Raw genomic sequence first — 17,600 nt, forward strand, 5'->3', positions numbered from 1 at the left:
CCTCCATAACCATACCCGGCCAGCTTCTCACCGTCCCACTCTTCACTATTCTGCCTCCACTCCCAGAAGGGACTATGGATGGAAGCCATTTTCAGTGCCTTTCCTCCAAGCTCCCCTCACCACACAACCAAAGTCATTTGCACTACGGAGACATGTTATAAAAATACGGGAAAAGACATGTTTAAAATATCCCCCGCTTGAGCATGGCTCTGTCCGCATTCCCTGAAGAAATTAAAAACAGCCTAACTGGGGGCTTCTATCATGTCCTCTCCCATGCTCCTATGCAACTGTGACAGTCCCCATCGGACACTGACATACATGGGTGCTTTTTAAGTTCACAATGTTTCAAATAGAGGAATTGTAAAGAAGACACTCTCATGAGGAATAGAACCGTGGAGGGGGAAAATGGAGTAATGTAGCAGCATCTTATGAGAGAATCAGAAGGGGCTGCTGCTGATTTTCTTCCTGCGTTCACATAGAAAAAACTCCAATCCCCAAGTCATTTGGTAAAAGTCCAAAAGTCTTATTTTGATAGGTTAAAGAAGCTGCCAGCGGGATCAGAATGTGTCCACCTGTTCCCACCACAAATCTCTCTTTTTACCACCAAGTCCTTACACCTAAACAGCAAAATAGGTCACAGGACTCAGGGAGCCAAAATACCAGTTTGTGTGTTTACTGACCAGTCACCTTTAGAGTTACAGTTACAATCAGCTTAGGCAGCAAAAGCCCCCCACAGATATGTATCATGTCACATGAATGTGATGGAAATTGTATATGTTGGTCTCACGTCTAAGTAAGTTTACAAAGAGAGATAATAAATGCATCTTATTCCACCTTCTGAGAGCACTGCAATACATTCATCAATTAATTAGCATCTTCAACTGTTATTTTCCAGCAGCGCAATGGTCTTTTCGCCTTCTATCTGGATGCTCCATTTTAGTTCCTGTCTCTTTAAGCCCCTCCTCCCAAAAAGCCCAGTCAGCTCTCACAGGCCTGACCATGCACCATGTTTCATCAGGAAACACTATAACCAAGTTTAGCTGCACTTCTAAAGTCATGTCATGGATAGCCAGTATTGACTCATCCTTGAGCTTGCACTGTTGTACTATATCTAGAGGTGATGACCATATAAGACAATCAGCCAGGAGCTGTTATCAGATCGCAAAAGTAGGAATAAAGTAAATAAAAAGTGTTGAAAATCTGGTGGTCAGAGCAGACTGATTTTTTTTCCTTACAGGGTCTTATGTTATATTAATATGTTTACCTCCTTATTTGAAACTTTGGCCATATTTAATATGAAAATATGACATTGTAACATTATGACAGAAAAGAGGTAAATCATAATAGGACCTTTCAGAAGTCAGATATAATCAACTGCCCACCCGCCCTCTTTGACTTCTAATAACAATTTTATTATGCTTCTGAGATTTACATGGCAACAAGAGGGTGCTTGTCAAGACAACATAAATAGAAGTCATTTTAGGTATTTAAACAAATGACCAATTCTGCAGCCTTTTTGTCATGTTTTGTCTTATTTTGAGATTATGACATTCTTGAAATAATAAAAGGTACATATTTTAACAATAGAAATATTTGAAACATGTAAAAATGACAATAGAGTAGAGTGGGTTGTCTACTGATATCACAGGGTCGATAGTTCTGTCCCTACCTTCTCCTGTCGAAGGGTGTGCATATAGCAGCAGCTAAAATCTTGTAAATAAAAACCTTTACATTAAGAAGAGGTATGTTTATTGTGAATTGGAGGAATGTCTTGCTATATTGTAATTCTACATCAACCTTTTCTATCATAATTTTTACACAGCTGATTGCAGGCATTGACATTATGTCATTGTCAAAAATTCTCTTATCATTGATGCTTGTTTTATGCTAAATTGAAAAATACCAGACCTGACACATTTTTCAGCTGATGTGATTTGAACTCATCATTCTGAATAATATATTAATTTCACAGTGTAATGGCTATAGGACTGGGTATCGTTCAAAAATGTTCATTGCTGGCGCTTGTGCTGATGCCTTGACTGTGATACCAGTTTACGAATTATATTTTTTCAATACCTGCCTACCCTCAGGTCGGGAGTGTGTTTGTACTGGAGAAAAAAAAGTGTTTCTAGTGTGAAAACTATTTGGGTTTGAAAATTGGGGAAATCAGTGCAACTGCTCCAAAATAAACTACGTAATGAATCTTTCAAAAATATGACTTGTATTGCTAAAATGTTAAAATCAGCATGGCAACATGATCACAATGGTAATGTTTTGCAGCATGATGTTATAATACTAATCAGCCAGTATTGCTGAGGCCAGAGGGAATGCCATTCATTTTGGAGGCAGTGGTCAGAGACAAAAATACTGGACCAAAAAAAAGGTTGATGGCACAAAAGAAAAAGTCCCAGGATCATTTAACTGATTACAATGCATCCTGAGGGAAACATGAATGTCAAAGCCACATCTTATGGCAGTCCATTGAATAGGTGTTGAGCTATTTTAGTCTAGATCAAAGTGGTGGACTGAACCAAAAAATGCTTCCATCTTTAAAGCCACAGTGCTGGCATTGCAAAAAATTATACAGTGCAGTAAATACTCTTTACAGTGAATCACAAAATAGTGCACTGCCAACACTACTGTTACAAAAACTGTTGAATGGTCCACTTACTTGTTTTTGGGAAGGAAGTCTATAGAAAAAGTGAGAAGTGCTTTTTTTCTTTGTAAGATGACCTAATCACATTTAATTTGCTTTGTACTTGTATAATGATTCAATAGCAACTTTTATATTTGTATATACTTTTTACAAGTTTGCGTCAAATTGGTATCATGTCATCTTTCATGTGACATCTTTCCTTGTGTGTATATGAAAAGGAATGTTAGTAAGATGACAACCATATAAAGGAAGGTTAGCCAGAGGACAGTTGGACAAAGGACAAATAATTTTGCTTAGTTTTTCATTTATGGACACAGGGCTGGATCTGCACTGTACTATTTCATGTGGAGACATATCTGATGTTTGCTCAAGTGGGGATTCTCGAATCCTTATTTTTGAATTCCTGAATCATTGGGTCTCTTAATTAAAGAGTTTGGTCTTCATGGAAAGCGTCTTGAGATAACACTGTTATGAACTGACGCTATATAGGTTCTTATGGCTCGGGTCACTAAAAAGAGCCGCCTCTTTCGGCTCCCAAGTGGCTCCTCCGATTTTTTGTTGCTTAAATTAATTTATTACCAAAACTAATGTAAAAAATGTATGTGTAAAATGAAATACTAATGTACAAAACATACATTATATCAAATGTTTATTATTTACATGGCTTATCAGAGTGCTACAAAAAATACATTTTAAAGTAAAAAACAAATACCCATCTCAATTTGACAAAAACATCCAATCTCTGTTTGTATGTATAATATTTCTAAACTTGTAACTATTTACAGCGTTTTCTGCGGTCACTCATTTTCTCACCTTTCCAGCGTGTTGTCTCTGTAGTGGCTGTTCTCTTTCTCTCTCTCTCTCTCTCTCTCTCTCTCTCTCTCTCTCTCGAGTCTCCCTCCCTCCTGTTTCTCACTATCTCTGTTTGCTGTGTCTTTAACCCCCACCCTCCCCCTTCTGCTCATTGCGGACACACAGACGCCACCACACATCATGTAGTTGACCAAAAAATTGAGAGAAAAAAAAAAGCGTCTCCGGCTCTCTTCTAGGTTTGAGAAAATAATTTCCCAAATCTAGAATAGAACTGGGAAATTATTTTCTGTCCTCCTGGTTCTAACACAATGGAAAACTTGCCTCACATCCTGATGTGACGTTATGAATATACACAATTGTTGACCTCCACTATGCATGCAGTGTGTGGGTGTTTATTGTGCAGTGCAACCAATTTCCATCAAATTCTTCTTATTGAACCACAGGGGCATTGTTGGTTCAGAGTGCATTACGGACACTGAAGAGTTTCACACTGACCTCGATAATGATCTCAGACTCTTTATGATACACAAAATACCTGAAATCTCTCCCTGGCATTCCAACAAGAAAGTAAAGTGGCAGTCAAATGAGGCTGAAGAGCAGACATTCGGTGGTGGTGACAAGCTGACATCTGAGAGTTGACAGCGTGTCCATGAATCTATTTACAGACCCATAAGAAGTATGACAGCAGAGCAATTCAGCTGACACAACGAGCCAGCTATTGGATTGACTGTGATGTGATCCATGGAAAATGCTAACAAAATACTGCCATCTTCCATTTCCACAAAACACTTTACATGCCTTCATCGCTCAGGTTCTGGCATTCAGCCAGCAACTCAGGTCTCCCTTTGAAAAAGCTGAGATTCTTTCATGCAGCTTTCATTGAAAAGTCTGGAAAGAAAAATCAAAAAAAGCAGCATATCCTGGAAAATCAGTTGTCCTGGAGAAAGATTTTGCATGGGAAAAAATGCTGATCAGATGTTACATTAATTGTAACATGCATCAAGACCTTAGATGTTGCCATGCAACTCACAGCAAGTGACAGCTGCAGTTAGTGCTCTGCTCAGGGACAGCACACACACATGAATTGATATCAGTTTAGAATTCAGTTTTATGACAACAGGATTTTGACTTGTCATATCAGGGAATGCTTAGGTGTTATTGATGGCATGGCTTTGTTCCAGTGTGCAAAATATCAGGGCTGGACCTGAGCTTTGCTCACCTAAACTATATGCAGCCAGCATTAATGTCATTAGTTACAACTGTGCTCTTTCTGCTAGGACATGTCAGAATGTCTGCTGTGAAAAACATCTATCGTACACTACTAATAAATGTTTCACAATACAAAACTATGTCAGTATAAGTAATTATCTTGTTATACCGTGACTATAGTAGATACATTTAATTGGCTCCATTTTGAATTGTATACAATTGTAACCATCATTCTGTGTTACTGTTCAAAAAACGGAAACTACGGGAAAAATAAAGCATGTGTATGTGTTAGAAGGCCATGCAGCCCTACGTCATCCTTTGTTCACCAGCGTAAAATCAGACAGATAAATATGAAATAAAATAAAAAGCAGTCATGGTGCAGCTGTTTCTGTACCGTGAAAACAATAGGTCCACGTGTTTTGACACAAGTGTAGTGGTATGTGTTGTTGTTGTTGTTGTAAAATTAAAGTCAGTTCAGCCTTAGCTCAGACAACAAGACAGAATCAATCATTTGTGAAATGTAATATCTAATTTACTGTCATACATTTTCATGAATTCAGTTCTTCCATATTTATTCAATATTCATGACATTTGCCAAATGTTAGCATATTAGTGACATTTGTGACTTTCTTAACTCCAAAATACACAAGAGACGAATGAAAACCCAGAACTAAAATTAGACAACAGCTGATTATCTGGGCTTATGTCTACAATGTTGAATGAGTGTGATGCCTCTTGACTGATTCAAAGACAAACAATGAATTTTGCAATGAAAAGGAGGTTATTTGGAATATGATGCCGATCACAGCTCAGGTTTCATACATATATTTGCATGCTAAACGAGGGCTAAATCAACACTTTCCCTGACATCCTCTGAACTACATTCACACTTAGCTAACAATGAAAATTGAGTTCAAGCTGTAACTGCTCGAGTGTATGGCAGTGCATCAGATGGTCCTTTCTCCACTGGGCAATTTATCAAAGGGTCCTGGGTGAGTAACACTAGATTAACATATTGAGAAGGGTGAGGTAGTGTGTTTTAGGAAAAGAGATGACAAAGAGAGTTGCAAACTGCTGTAAAATATGGGCAAGATGCAAAAAGAGTACAACATGATAGTCTTTTCCATATGCTGTGCTAAATATGCTCAATATATCTCACAGTCAGTGAAATAATTAACAGTTTCATCATTGGCAAATGCTGTTGACAGGGCATTATGGGGAAAACATTTAAAAACTTGACAAAGCCAAGCTTCCTTGTAGGCAGCTAGCTGTGATGCTAAATTGTGAGGCCTGTTTTACCATGTGAGGACAGATGGGAATCCCTGGGAGCAGTGAAACAAACACAGACGCCTGAACATGCTATGAAAAGGAGCTGGCAAAGAAAGCACGAATAGGGAGACAAGATGATAAACACTGTACACTATTTAGAGGAGGAAATAAATTGTCAGGTGCAACTGTGGTAATTATATTCTAGTTTCTCTGCAGCTTCACACTGACAAGATTTACACTTACAAATATGGTACATATCTATAACTTTTCCTCAAAGAGCATCTAAAGGGAAGTAGTATTATACAGAAATCTGGTTAGGTCCACAGCAATTATGCACATTTTATTGGTGCCCTAATACAATCATATCATTTCATACAGCAAAATTAATTGAACTCAGCGGTCACTTATTAGCTTTTTACAAGCATTGCCCTGCATCTCACAGTCTTTCCCAGCAAATGGAGATAATATATGTAAGAAGGTGGCAATGTCTCTTCAAACATGGTGTCAAGTCTCAGATGTGAATGTCTTTGATCAATTTCTGGCTGCCCACTGACCTCTTCCCAGTCATTGCTTGTAAGAAGCTTTGATGTGATGTTCATGGGCAGCTGATATTGTTTTCTGTTATTAGTTCAGTCTCTTGTCCAGAGCCCTTGCTGTTTCACCAATGCATCATTTTACCAAAAACATGTTGTATTGTTTTAAAGTTTTCTTTAAATTTTTTGTGTATTCAAACCTATAGTTTAACATTTTGGAAAGTATATTTACTTGCTGTCTTGCTGAAAGTTAGATGAAAACATCAATACCACTGACGCTGTGTTCTAAAACTCACCAAGTATCATGTAGTTTCATGTTTGTTTAAACTGAAACTCTCTTCTCTAGTAGTCAAGTAATGCACATCACTCAAAATAATTTTGTTTAAGGAACAAATACTTTCCATGTTTCTTTATTGAACTGTACGTCTGCTCTTTACTTGAGTACATTTTTGAGCCAGTGATCTACTTTTCACTGCCCTACATTTTCCACCTGCGTTACAATGAGTCTTATCTAAATGCTGGGTTTCCACCAGGTGAGTCTGTGTCGTGTTCCGGCTGTGACCCAGTTCTGTCCTGTCCTCTGCATGGCTTCATACCCTACCGGGGTATTTCAAAAGTAGGTAATGTAATTTACTTACTCAAATGTTTTTGGTCACTTTCCCTTGATTTTTGTACTTTAATCAATTTACTTTGGTTTATTGTTGTTATTTCCTACTATTTCCTACAATCAGTCACAGTGTTACAAGAGAGGGTACACCGTATGTTGGACTGAATTCAGTTGCTCCACTCCACCACCGAAGAAGAAACCTCAGTTTGTGCAAAACTGTATTGTAGATGAATACTGAAGACATTAAAACTATGGAAGAATACATATGGAATTATATAGATGTTTTATATTAGATTCTTTATGATGACAGCTTTGCACACTTTTATGGCATTCTCTCAATCAGCTTCATGAGGTGGTCACCTGGAATGGTATTCAATTAATGTGTACCTTGTCAAGTTAATTTGTTAATTTGTGTCTTGTCTTAGTACAGAGTTCTATATAGTGAATAGCCCTATTTGACCACTATTCTAATCCATATTATGGTAAGAACCACTCAACTAGGTAAAGATATGACAGTACATCATGAAGGTCAGTCGTCTATAAAATTTCAAGAACTTTAGTTTTGTGACTGCTCTTGAGGATGCAATTCAAACACTATGATTCAAACACTATGATTGAACTGATTAAACCAGACATAGGCAAACTACGGCCCGCGGGCCATATATGGCCCGTTGGGCTTTTTAATCCGGCCCGCCGAACTTGTCCAAATTATATGATTAAATTAAATTTTATTATATTTAAACCTGATTCATTTGACCTTTTCCCTGTAATGCCCGTGTTTCCCCAATAGATGGCGCACTCCATACACATTGACCTTTGTTGGGGTGTGGTGTATTACTCTCTACTTCACTTTTTCGGTTTGCACTTGGGGCCCTTCTGTTACAATGAGCGGAGCAAAGAAAAGAAAAGTAGACAGTGAGTGCCGAGTGTTTAATAAAGAGTGGACAACAAAATATTTTTTCACTGAAGTCCGATCAATGGCTGTATGCTTGATATGCCAAGAAACTGTTGCAGTTTTCAAAGAATACAATATCAGCCGTCACTTTGCCACGAAGCATGCTAACTATGCTCGCAAACAGTCAACACAAGAGCGGGCGGCTACGGCTCAGAGGCTGGCGGCTAATTTACTGACTCAGCAAAATCTTTTTCAACTGTGATTCAAGAGTCAAGTACCAAGGCAAGTTTTTTGCTGGCATTCAAATTAGCAAAGGCTAGCAAGCCTTTCTCCGAAGGTGAGTTTTTGAAAGAATGTATGGTAGAGACAGCAGGTCTCTTGTGTCCGGAGAGCAAAAGCAAGTTTGAAAAAATCAGTTTATCACGCAGGACTGTGACTTGCCGTGTGGAACTCATTGACGAAGATATAGCCAGCAAATTAAACAAAAAGGCGGAGTCCTTTAAGTTATATTCTCTAGCACTGGATGAAAGTAACGACATAAAAGACACTGCTCACCTCCTAATTTATATTCGAGGGGTTAACGACAGTTTTGAGATAACGGAGTTTTTGGCCATGGAGTCCCTGAAAGGAAAAACGCGGGGAGAGGACTTGTATAACCAGGTGTCTGCTGTCATCGAGAGAATGAAGCTACCTTGGTGTAAACTTGCCAATGTCACCATGGATGGATCGCCAAATTTAACTGGAAAAAAGGTTGGGCTGCTGAAAAGAATCCAGGATAAAGTGAAGGAGGAAAAACCAGATTAGGATGTTATTTTCCTTCACTGCATCATTCATCAGGAAGCTCTGTGTAAGTCTATATTGCAGCTTAATCATGTCGTGGATCCAATCGTAAAGCTTGTTCACTTTATACGAGCAAGGGGACTTCAGCATCGTCAGTTTATTACGTTCCTGGAAGAAACCGATGCAGATCACCAGGACTTACTTTACCACTCTCGTGTCCGCTGCTTAAATTTGGGCAAAGTGTTTCAACGAGTGTGGGAGCTCAAAGAGGAGATTAGCGCATTTTTGGAGTTAATGGGGAAATCCGACGAATTTCCTGAGCTACGCGACAAGAACTGGCTTTGTGACTTTGCGTTTGCTGTGGACATATTTTTGCACATGAATGAGCTGAACTTGAAGCTACAGGGGAAAGATCAGTTTGTGCACGACATGTACACAAATGTTAGAGCCTTCAAATCAAGCTGACTTTATTCTCCAGACAAATTTCAAACAAATCTTTCGCTCATTTCCCCACACTAGCCATGCAGAAAGAGGCGGGCCAAAACGCGAAGAAATACAGCAAATCACTGGACGACCTGCACGGAGAATTCTGCTGTCGGTTCTCTGATTTTGAAAAAATTGAAAAGTCACTTCTGCTGGTGTCCTGTCCCGTCACAAGACCCTGAAACAGCACCACAGGAGCTGCAATTGGAACTGATCTATCTTCAGTCTGACTCCGTCTTAAAGGAGAAGTTCAACTCTCTTAAACTGAATGACTTTTATGCTTCACTTAACGAAGCCACGTTTCCAAACCTCCGGAGGATGGCACAGAAGATGCTGACGTTGTTTGGCTCGACCTATGTATGTGAGCAGACATTCAGCATCATGAACATCAACACAGCCCGTCACAGATCCAAGTTAACTGACCAACACCTCGAATCTATCCTTAGAATTGCCACAACAAAACTAACTCCAGACTTTGATGCACTGGCAAAAACGGGAGATCAACAACACTGTTCCCACTGAAACTGAAAGGTAGTTTCTCTACTGTGTTAAGAAATTAATGCATTTGGAAAACAATTTGTACAATGAGCCTGCATATTCATGCTTTGATGCCTGTTATCTAAATCCTGTTATCTAATGGCTTTTACATTTTATTTGTGTGTGTGTGTGTGTGTGTATATATATATATATATATATGTGTGTGTGTGTGTGTGTGTATATATATATATACATATATATGTATATATATATATACACATATATATATATATATACACATATATGTGTGTGTGTGTGTGTGTGTGTGTGTGTGTGCGCGCGTGCGTGTGTGTATACACACACACACACACACACACACACACACACACACACACACACACACACACACACATATATATATATATATATATGTACACTACTCACAAAAAGTTAGGGATATTCAGCTTTCAGGTGAAATTTCAGGATGAACCACCACCAATACATTTCCTGCTTCAGTTAGAATTGGTATTTAAACAGTCCTCCTCATCATGCTGTTCACATTCTGACATCATGAGACCAAGACGACACCTAACTATTGATCAGCAGCACCTCAACACTGGAGGCTTCAAACAGGTCCTCAGACAGAAGTGTCCACTGAGCTTAGAGGGTCACAGAGTGTCATCAGCAGGTTGCAACAGAGATACAGAGACTGGAAGAGTCACAGAAAGGAGAGGAGTGGACGTCCTTTGGCCACATCCCAATTTTACGTTTACCCTCGTTTACCCTCCACTGTTGTTAGATTTTCTTTCAATAAATTGTTTAAGATGAAGAAACTACCATTGCATGCTGATACTTAATGTCCTACTTTCATGATATAATATCACTGTAGCATTAACTTTTTACATTTTCCATAAATTTCACCTGAAAGTCAAATATCCCTAACTTTTTGTGAACCCTGTATATATATATATATATATACACACACACACACACACACACACACACACATATATATATATATATATATATATATATATGTGTGTGTGTGTGTATATGTATATGTATGTATGGTGTAGGCCGGGGGGGGGTCAGTGGTATCATATAAATGACAGCTCCACTCAGCAGTGATTGTCCATCATCTGTGTTACTAAAAGTCTGGTCAGGTTATTAGTCAAGGCATGAAATAAGCATTCAGACCTTCCTTTCCCAGGGAGGGTGGGGTGAATATGACAAATTAGGCTATTTTAGATATAAATGTTATCTATTAAAGTATAAAAAGAGACTAATTGTAGCCTGTCAATGTGGCCATGAACATCTACATACTGTACTAACATGCACATTGGATAATAAATCAAAGCCAAATAACGATGAAAAGAAACTACCCTGACTATGATCACTCAGTAGAAGAAGAACAGCTATCAATAAGGATCTAATAAAGAATAGTATCAGACAGTATCAGAGACCATGAGACCTTGGAGATGGAGACAGAGAGATAGCGAAGTGAGTCATTGCTGGTGTAGAGTCAGTGGTGCGCTGAGGTGTGGGTGCGGAAAATGGAATGGATGGAGATGGGAGACAGGGAGAATCGATTGGGACGATACAGAGTGGAATGAAACATTATCATCAGAAAGCAAAATAACAGAGTCATTTTCCCCAAGCACCCATGGGACTCCCTGTTGAAGAGGGTGACGGTATATGCAAGTACATGGATGACAAAAGATTTGAGAGAGCACAAAACAAATTTGAGAACTACTAATTCTGCAAGTCAACCTTTGAGAGCAAACAGGCATGGATTTGTACACTCTAAAAAATATATAATGGCTCAACTTAAAAAAGGTGTAGTAACAATTTGAATGGATCTTTTCAAGTTACCTCAACGAACCCATTATTGAGTAAATCCCATGGCACTTATAAAGCTAGACGAACTCAATTAGTATAGTACAACCAACATGATTTGCATAGTTCTCTACATGTTTTTTTGAGTTGAACCAACTTAATTTTTAACTAAATGTTTTAGTTTTATTAAGCTGTCAAATTTGTTCATATAAGTTATTCTAAACTCTTTATTTTATTTATTTCTACTCATTTTTAATGAGGTAAGTAAAGTCAGAATAAATGAAACATTAGAATTTTGTTTTTTTTAAGTTATTTATTACAAATTTTATAAGAGTACAACAAATAACACTGTTGTGCACTGGATGGAGCAAGTTTAGTTATTGGCAATATCATCAATAAGATTTAGCACTTATCAGTGTACTTATCAATATCAGAAAAAATTATTTATTAATTAATAATATCGGGGCACCACCCTGGTATCAGGGACCAATAACAAACTGGAATACAATCTCAAAAAGGATATTCACTTCAAAATGTTGATATTTAAATCACTATCTTACATTTATAAAGTGAGTGGAAAGGCATGAATCTGAGCACTGACTATCTTAACCAGCTATTACCACAACATATATGCACAGTAATCACAAACAACTACTCTTTAAATGCATAACAGAGTTTATTCAACAAAGCACAATGATTTGTAATCAATAATACTAGTTCAAATAAACATCTGCTATCCAACAATCTAAAAGTAGCTATTAGTACAAATTGTTAACACTCAAAGCAAGATATATACAAGAATCCAGCATGTGTGTGTGTATCTGTGTGTGAGGGAGAGTGTGTGTGTGTGTGTGTGTGCGTGTGTGTGAGAGAAGGAACAGGGGGGCGAGGAGGAGGCCGCAGAGTGGTGACATAATCACGTAGGTGAATACGTCATTCCAAGATGGCGGAAGAGGTCGCGAGATGTGACCAGAGGGAACGAGAGTACAGTGGAGACTGAAATCCCTTCCCTGAGCACTAGAGGCAGGGCACTACTAAGTGTGTAATAGCGACTGTAATTACCGGTCTTAACACTAGGGGCAGGATGCTGCCAGGTGTTGTAACGGTGGTAGTTACGAGCTTAAACACTAGGGGCTGACTGCTAAAAGTGTAATGGCAACTGTAATTACAAGTCTGAACTCTAGAGTTAGACTGTAATGGCGCCGACCGTGCCTGTAAGGAACGGTATGAATGCGTGTATGTATGTGAATGTGATGTGGGTTTGTAGGAAGAAAGAGGAAAGGAAAGCATTCAACACAAAACACTGCAAATATGGTCTTTAACCGTCACAAGAGTGCACAATAACCATATGTCTATCACTCAGCGGCTCGATCGGTGAACTCTGTTTACCAATAGCGGCGCCAGTCCTTTAACTGATAGACTCATGTTTACTGACTCTCCATGTGTTGATTATAAACACGACAAAGTCCCTGCGTGGGCTTTTGCACAAAACAACGCAGGAGACAACACAACAGCAGCAAACACACAGTTGTAACACGGGACACGGCGGTCCGGCACTTTAGCTTATAAGCAAAGGTAGCACACTTAAATCCTATCTGTCTCTGCCCAGACACAATGCCTCTTACTTGAAATCGCTTCGCGAGCGATTGGTGTGTGTAAATCCTGCACGCCTGGCGGGTTTCGGTCCGGCTCGGGTGGCGGCGAGGAAAGGGTCCGTTGAGTCACTGTGTTAGCGGGGAATGGCGTGCTGGTCCGCAAGTGGCAGCGTGGAGCAGCGGGAGTCAACTTAGAGGGAGAAGAACGTGGGTGATCTTTCCCTGGAGAGAACAGTGCACTGTCTCTCCCTTCTGCAGGTAAAAATTGAGGGAAAAGCCACAGGCCCTTGGTACATCTAGGTCTTCCAGGACTTTTGTTCTCTGGTTATGATGATCTTCATCACTTCACCACCATCCTGGTACACCATCCTGGTAATTAATCAGAATTAAAGCAAGTGGTTTAGGTTGTTGCATTTAAAAAGAGTTTAGCAGAGGGTCTTAGAGTTTAGCAATTAGGTCTAGTTTTACTTACCAACTACTTTTTGAAAAGATCCTCCTCCTTTTCCCCAAGATACACCACTATGCCACGGACAGCGACCTCCCTTCTTTCCAGTCATCCTGGCAATAAGAAATAATGCTTATCTGAGTATGGCCTTAATAAATAAATGCTTAGAAAACAAGATTTAAGGATAATGATGCCTAAAGCCTGGACTGTAACAAATACAAATCTACAACCATTTTATGAAGAAATGTACCTGAGCTGCATCAAAAAGAGCAGGCCGTCACTCTTTTATTTCAGACACATTGTGTTGTGTTAGCTTATTCACCAATGTAAAATGGCAAACCCAGGCAGCTGTCTAAACAAACTTGCATATAAGATGTGACAACTCTACATTAAAACAAGGCAATACATGTATTCCTTAACCTTTGATATTACAACTAATGCTAAACAGGTTTAGTGCCAATTAACGTCACTTGCTGCTAATGTAGCTACAGCTAACTGTGCACATTGGCTGAGGTAGATAAGTACAAGCTTTCTTGCTCTGTGTGCGGATAGAGATATTAGCTATTGTGAATGAAGCAAAGCAAAAATGACACTCACCAAGTAACTTAATGATAAATGTGTAAATGTAAGCACATCAGCAAACTCCCGTTTGTTCCTCTCAGTTCTTGAAAGCGCCGTCTGGCAACATGGCAAGTCTGCTCAGTGACGAGAGGCCCTGAGGCTCCGCCCACACCCCCGAATTATCCAAATAAAAAAATGCTACTTGAACACAGAATGAAATATAAACAGATATTATCATGACAGAAAGTGTGTTTCTGTATTTACTATATGCTAACATAGATAAAAATAGTTTTGCATTGTATTTATTCAATGTCTCTGAATTGAATTTGAATTATTTCCTGTATTCGGGACGCCCGGCAATGATCTCTATCATGTGACCGGAGACCGTGCTCTAATTGGCTCTTTTAAATTGGAGCTTGGGGCGCAAGTGGAAGTTAAAGTCACTTAATTCTTGTCTATTGTTAAGTGAACTCAGGATTGTTTGTTCAAAATCAGTGTATTATTAAGCAGAGACAGACTTCTTTGTTCCAAGTTTGACCGACTTGTTAAAACAACTCTTTAACTGAATTAAATGAGTGTATGTGACAAACTCAATTTTTTTGTTGAAAAACCTCTTGACTTCAAGTTGTACCTACTAAGCCCATGAATTCTTTTTTAGAGTCTAAGAGCAGAATTAGATTTGTGTGTAAATGAGGAATAATCATGAGCATACCAGATTATTTGAGCATGCAAGAGAAATTCTGTAATTCCATTTGAACAGTGATTCTCGGGCTTGTAATGATCAAAGCTTTTGGCAGTCTGAATCCCCTGAGTTAACTCAAACTGAGAGAATAGTGTCACCTGTTCATTTTGACCCAGATATAAAGGGTCGACCTGTTAGCCCTGTAGGATTTTTAACCACCAGATCGAGCTAGAGAGCAGTTTTTGGTGCCCTTTATTATCTTAATATCAAATATCAATATCTTATCAAAATTTGCTAGCACTGAATCGCTACGATCACATTTAATTTGTTGGAAAGTGATGCCATTACAGAAGCGTAATTTTGAGGGTAAACCTCATCTAAAGGTGGTTACTAGCTACATATCATAGCCACCAAGCTTAATGTTAACTTGCGTTTCTTGCCTGATTTTTCTGAACCAAATGTTGGGTGTTCTTATGTCTCCTTTTTTTGTTTTTGTGAATATTTTTAACAGAAAAAAGAAGTAGTACCATTACAAGAAAAACATTTATGAATGAGGTTCATTGTCACTTTTTGGAATGCTGCCCTCAGACACTGGAATAGGGGTGGTTGGGTTTATAGTGATCTGATCTAGCTCCATGTCATATTCCAAAATGATTCAAATACTACCGCTATTACTACTAATTACTAAATTATTATGGACGGTGGCTACATTCAGACAGCATTTTTTAGAATAGTCCAACATGAATTTTTTTAAGGGGATTAGTTGGATAACAATAATAAATTTTGACCTCCGGATGAGTGTGTGTCTTGCTTGCTAGTCAAACATGGTTGGCAGGCAACCTTCAAAAGTTGCAACAGGTGCTGTCTAAACGACTAGAGAAAATTAAGAGAGCAGACTGAGAAACAAGGGTGTGCATGATCAGGATTGCACACTCAAATCTATTTCTTACAAATCCATTATGTAGTGCTCAAAATTTGTTTTGTACATTTTTACTCAATATAGCTTCAGCATACTGGACAGAATGGGTGTGTTGGTGGTAAATGAGTTACATCATTCAATTTAAGAAATGGTTAGTCAAGAATGGTCTTTTTTAGCATGGTATTATATGGAGTAGATAAAGCTAGGAAATGATTTAAGATGAGTATTTCCTGTCTCTTCTTGAATTCTATTGTGACTCAGTTTGGATAATAAGATTTAGTGGTTTACATTTCTTATGTTTACTTTTTAATTTTATGACATTTAATAAGAAGTACAAATTTGAACCAATGACATCTTAGAGGAGTCCACCACAGAAAATTATGCATTACTTTTGATTGGGCTAGTTGTGTAAAACTGGGTTAAAGCAATTGCTGTGACTTCAGAATAACTGACATTATTAAAATATATCCAATGGGATAACAGACATGAGCAATCACACAGATTTAAAACAAGCTTACAAATTAGTCACATTTATTTGGAAGAGAAAACAAAGGCCAGAGTGAAATTATTACCTGAACTGTTTGTTGTAAACATTCATCACAGTTTACATACCAGCTTTCTTTATTTTATTTATTTTCTACATTTAACAAACACACAGGGTATCTGTGACCTGAACTCTGGTGAAAAAAATTGTGCTGTGGTGACAATAATCAACCAGTACAATAAAAATAACTACAAATAAAAATTATTAGGGTACAATAATCATAATTATCCTTTATTTTGTGCCTCTGTGTATATCAAAGTATCAGAACGGACACACAAAAAGATGGATGACACAAGTCGACCTCAGTATCAGCATTCCTATTATCAAGGGGTCCAAACTGAACGCTTTCTGCAATTCTCTGTCCTAGATAGTATATTGTTTATCTGATTGCTAGACAGATTCATTACCTTCTCTACAATGGGAACGGGAAAGCAGAAAATGCAGGTCACTGCAGTGATTAAATTCTGAAGTCTATGTGGGTCAAATCTGATGCACGGCACCACTGCTGCCATACTGACATAACTTGCCTACACTTTGTCTAGTTGTCTAGGATTAAAGGTAAAGGGTAGCACATCGTTTTTGGCGTGCCTTAAAAATATTACGTCAAATTCCATCAGTTCTACTCAGGTCATCCTTGGTGAATTATGACATCTGTATCACTGCATACTACTGAAAAGCAGTATCAAAAGATATCTGCAAAATGTTCAGTCTTTTAAGAAAGATATTCTTTTAATTTCATATCCTATATTATTTTTTGATTTTGATGACATTTGAAATTGTTGCATTATGGTGAAGAATGACTGAAAACCCGCTGTCATTGCTACAGTACCATATTTGCATGTGCTCTTATTTAATTTTTATTGTGATGCAGCAATTCCCATAATCCCAGACAGTTTTCTTGTGTGGGTAACAAACTTTCACCAAGTTCACATATGCCGTGGAGAGCAGGATGAATCAACCAAGATTATACATCATTTCTAGTTAACTGCACGTCTATCACATAACGTGCTCATCGGCTGTCTAAAGCTTCAGAGAAAAGTGGTTTTCCCACTAAATGACAAGGACCGGACAGACAAGACTGAGGAACCCACAAGCTCGACTCAAATAAAGTCACAAAGAAACTTTAATCAAAAGGCAAAACAGGAACCAAGACAAAAACCCCACAACTAACAAAAGGCGACTCCGTGAAAAAAACACAGGAGTGATCTAACAAAACAAAATCAAAACGTAACAGAAAAACTCAGGCCAGAAAGGGCACTCAAAACACAATACAAAGTAGCAACTAAAAATGACTAG

The 17,600-nt window shown here is 38.4% G+C and overlaps 1 protein-coding gene and 1 pseudogene across 4 annotated transcripts in view; one reads left to right on the forward strand and one right to left on the reverse strand.

Moving 5' to 3' along the window:
* Positions 1-17,600, reverse strand: part of LOC139217526 (bis(5'-adenosyl)-triphosphatase-like) — a 340,133-nt gene that overhangs the window by 39,184 nt on the left and 283,349 nt on the right. The gene's annotated exons all lie outside the window — the stretch shown is intronic.
* LOC139219638 (general transcription factor II-I repeat domain-containing protein 2A-like) lies at positions 8,595-9,427 on the forward strand (annotated as a pseudogene).

This window comes from Pempheris klunzingeri, chromosome 2 (genome assembly GCF_042242105.1).
Source record: "Pempheris klunzingeri isolate RE-2024b chromosome 2, fPemKlu1.hap1, whole genome shotgun sequence".
NCBI classification, from domain to species: Eukaryota; Metazoa; Chordata; class Actinopteri; order Acropomatiformes; family Pempheridae; genus Pempheris; species Pempheris klunzingeri.